The 4697-nt window shown below is 44.2% G+C and overlaps 1 long non-coding RNA gene across 1 annotated transcript; it reads right to left on the reverse strand.

Annotated features, from left to right (window-relative positions):
- Window positions 1–222: 222 nt before the first annotated feature.
- LOC307220797 lies at window positions 223–1172 on the reverse strand. Its single transcript, XR_013841107.1, has 2 exons — window positions 995–1172; window positions 223–538 (listed from the first exon to the last, which is right to left on the reverse strand). It is a non-coding gene; the product is annotated as an uncharacterized lncRNA (long non-coding RNA).
- Between the last annotated feature and the right edge of the window lie 3525 nt (window positions 1173–4697).

A 4697-nucleotide genomic window follows, 5' to 3' on the forward strand; every position in this document is an offset into this window, starting at 1 on the left:
TGCCATTCTTGAGCTAGTCCAAAACGGCTGTGGCTGGGGAAGCTCTCTATATCAGGATGAGGTTACAGGCGTTTGCAGCAATAGTTAAATCTGGAATGAGTATAATCCAAGGATGGGCAAATCTATGGATTTTGGGTTCTCTTTGTTTCTCATTTCCCCCCATTTCAGTTCTTCAGGTCTTCATATTTCCACATTAGTTTGCATTTTTAAAAAGTCTGCATGAAAGCTCATCAGCATTTTATTGCAAATTTCTCCTAATATGCACATTTTTGTATGGAAAATGGCCTAATATACATATTTTTTCAAAGCATTTTCTCCAAACATGATGCATTTTTTGCATATTCCTTTCACTAATATGTATCTTTTTTGCAGACTTTACCCTGTCAATCAACTTTGAGATACCCTCTTGGGACTATAAGATAGAACTTGAGTATTCTAACTAAATAGTCTTCAGAACTCCTAAACTGGAAGATTGTGAGTATTAGATTCCGTACTTTATGCTTGCCAAGTTCCCCACAACTTCCTCTGTTTTACACACCTGAAAAAGAAAGAAAGAAATACGTCTTTTCTTTTCTCTTGAAAGGTTGTTACACTAGGGTTGCTTAAAGGAGTTTGTGTGGTATGACTGCACATAATAATACTAAGTGAGTTCCTGTTACTCCATATGACATATGTACAGGTAATGGGGTTTGAAGTGTTGACAGCCAAAAAGGATGGCTGCCTTTCTGAAAAGAACATTTGGAGAGGTTTAAGAATTACTCTAAATGAATAAATAGCATGTGCTCATTTTGTTCCACTTTGGGTTTAGCTGCTCTCTCTAATTGACAAACAGATTTCTAGGCCCATGTTAATGCTTCAAACAAATTCTGTGGCAGGGCTGAAAACGCTGTGCTATAAAAAAGGCACTTCACTTGCATCTGTAGCATCTTGGGTCTCTTTATAACCTCATGCTTAGAATAGATTAAAACAACGACAACCCAACTACAGTCCTTACTTGTAAAGTGCAACTGCTTCAATGTGGAAAAGCTGGAAGTCTCGCTGAGGAACCTTTTCCCCAAGCACGCAACAGTAAGTGTTCCCTTCAAGGTAGCAGGTTGCTGTCAATGTTTGACCTATCAACCCACAAAGCTCTGGCCTGCAGCTTCTAGCATTTTGTTATCCGGATACATGGCAAAACATGAAGAACTCACAAGAGCGTAAGAACAGATCTGCTGAATCAGTCCAAAGGCCTGCCTAGTCCAACACCCTGTTTCCAGTGGCCAATCACAGAAGATTGTCAAGCAGAAGAGTGATGTCACAATCTCTTTCCAGGTAACTCTGAGAATTGTAGTTTGTGAGGGGATTAGGCATTTACAAACAACGCTCATCACTTTTAACAAACAACAGCCCTCATAAACCTTTGGGGAAGCCATGACTGCACAAAGTGGTATCATAGTTCTGACCAAGTAGGGGCCTTTCCTGCTCATATTATGTTTCGTTTGGCTGAATTGGAATAAGATAGGCTAATTGCTTTTCTTTGCATAGCCCCAATTTTTCCTTAAAGCAATGTCTTGATACTTACTTGGGGTAGGTGTGGCGGCAAATCAAAATTTCCAGTATACACTTGAATCCGTTCCACAAAATATTGTCAGACTGGAGTCAGCCAAACTCTTGTCCACGGCTATGAACTTGAATTCATTCTGATTTTGCTCCCCCTTCTGTGAGAGATCCTAATCACAGATCTCTTGCATCATATCAAGTTGTGTCAAATGTACAAGTGATGTGCAACAACAGCGGTTCAGATCTGTATCACTTTCTATACTTTCAAATAGGCAGTATGATGCATGGTTTGTAGACAGTGAAAGGGACAGGTTTTGCAGATTGTTAATGAAATGAGTTATCGGGGGGAAATAAGAATGTTGGGGGAGAGAAGAGAATGTCAATACATGATAAAAGCCATTGTTTAAGAACCGAGAACTACAAAAAAGCTCCATTACAATTTTTCTCCCTCCACATAAATTCTGCAGTCAGCAAAGGATGGAAATATAGTGTTACAATTCAGGCTTCCCTACCAAAAGCTCTGCATCTTTGTCATGTGTGATTTCATTTGTGAGTCTGAGAACTGCAGATTTCACATTTTTCACAGGCAAATATAGGAAGCGGAATAAAGCAAGATTTATGCATGCGTCACCTTGTAAATAGGCAAATCCCAACAGAAGAAATGCGAGTTGGCACAGAAAATTGTCTTTCATTACATGTATATTTATTTTTCTAAGTTGATCTTCAGAAAGTAGGAAAACTTACTTATATGCCAGATGTGGTTTAATTCACCATCTCCAGGCACCAGAATATTTTCCTTTTCCTTCAGAAAAGAAGATACATTCAGGGCTTCATTTGAGACAGGGCTCAACAGGGATGAGTCCCAGCACCTGTATTGAGTACCAAGGCTCCATCCTAAAACACCCCTCTCTAAAGTACATTCCACAAGTCTGAATTAGGAGCAGTTTCCAGGCTGCATGCCTTTAGTTGTTACCACGCGGGACAGAAACCATTTTTTTCATGGGTTTATCCCATTGAGCTGACATAACAACTGAGGCATATCGTTTGGCCCTTGCAACCCTATCATCACTGTATTGCTTGTGGGCAATAAATCCTTTGTGTGACACAGATTGGCCACGCACACATGTCGTTGGGTCTTTAAATGTCATAGTAGGAACATGGAATGAATCCCCAAAATCACCCACAAAGAAGTGGCACCCACCTCTCTTTCTGCATGCTATATGGCTGAGTTACCTTTTGTGGCCACTCAGTTTCCCACTGCAGGAATGCTGGGACTTGTGCTCTCAATACCATCTGGATGCTCCACCAGAGAGCTGAAGTCCTGAAGCTGCCACTTCTTCTGCTTTCCTTACCACTACAGGCTAAGGAAGGCACTATGGATTGAGAATATGCAAGGAGGGGGGATCCAAGTCTTTGAAATTGGAGATATAGTCATTGTTGTTGTTGTTTAGTTGTTTAGTCGTGTCCGACTCTTCATGACCCCATGGACCAGAGCACGCCAGGCACTCCTGTCTTCCACTGCCTCCCATAGTTTAGTCAAACTCATTCTGGTAGCTTCGAGAACACTATCCAACCACCTCGTCCTCTGTCGTCCCCTTCTCCTTGTGCCCTCCATCTTTCCCAACATCAGGGTCTTTTCCAGGGAGTCTTCTCTTCTCATGAGGTGGCCAAAGTATTGGAGTCTCAGCTTCAGGATCTGTCCTTCCAGTGAGCACTCATGGCTGATTTCCTTCAGAATGGAGAGGTTTGATCTTCTTGCAGTCCATGGGACTCTCAAGAGTCTCCTTCAGCACCATAATGCAAAAGCATCCATTCTTTGGCGATCAGCCTTCTTTATGGTCCAGCTCTCACTTCCATACATCACTACTGGGAAAACCATAGCTTTAACTATATCAACCTTTGTTGGCAAACAGTCATACCTTGGGATAAATACGCTTCAGGATAAGTATTTTTGGGTTGTGCTTTGCGGCAACCCAGAAGTATCGGAGCATGCTACTTCCGGGTTCCGCTGCTCGCGCATGCACAGATGGTCAAAATGATGCCACGCGCATGCATGGAAGCGGCGAAACGCGACCCACACACACGCAGATGCGCAGTCACATCTTATGTTCTGTTCAGGATGCAAACAGGGCTCCAGAATGGATCCCGTTCACATCTTGAGGTACCACTGTATACACAGCAGTGGTAGCCAGATGCTGCTGGACTCAATCAGCTCCACCTAGCATGGCTAATGGGCAGGAATTTTGGGAGTTGTGGTGCAACAACGTCTAGATGGCAACACATTGGCAGGCCCTGCACTACAGAATAAACATGTGGGTCTGGCAGTATTTTCAGCTGTGGCTGGGGTCAGCTGCTGGTCCTACAGATTCCTTGGTCCACACAAATTGTCCTGAACCCCTGACCTACCTGGCAGCAAGGTAGTATGTCAAGTTCAAAGTTTGGGGGTCAATCCACACATGCAAAGTCTAAAAGTCAAGAAGGACAGCCCAGGGTTACTCCAAGCAGCCAAGTCTGAAGTCCAGCAGTCAGGATACTGTCCAGAGTCAATCCCAAAGCACTGTCCCATAATGGTCCAGGAGCATCCAAACAAATGCCCATTGACATGGGAAGCTGAGCTGACATAGTACTTCAGCTCTGCTTCCCTTTTGTACTTGTATGCTGAGCATCAGGGGTTGACGAGGCGTGTGACTCTCACCTATTCCAAGCCTACTCCAGCTGAGGAATCACACACCTCCTCCCTGAGCTAACAAGCTCCATCTGCCCAGCTAGGGAGCTGTGCTGAGGGACCATGCCTGCCTCAGTCTCCTGGAGCGCCCTGCCCACGATATTCATGGAGACTGGGGCTCCTCTGGCTCTGGTGATGGGTCTTGCTGCTCTGCTTCCTGTGCATTGACCCCATCCCTTCAGCATCCTCTGTCACCCTGTGAGAACACATCCCCTGCTTGTCCTGGTGTGTCCCAGTCCTGGTTACACCCCTCACCAGGAACCCCTCCTCCTCTTCCTCCCTCTTGTACTAGTCTACCTTACACTTTAACTCTCTACAGAAGTTCTAAATTATGAGAGATTCAGTGCATGGAAATGAGATGGTCCATGACGCAGAGCCCAAGCAAGAATGGTGAGTGGATCAATGTCTGGAAATTAGGGATGGGACCAGGATG

This window comes from Podarcis cretensis, assembly GCF_951804945.1.
Source record: "Podarcis cretensis genome assembly, chromosome: 7".
NCBI classification, from domain to species: Eukaryota; Metazoa; Chordata; class Lepidosauria; order Squamata; family Lacertidae; genus Podarcis; species Podarcis cretensis.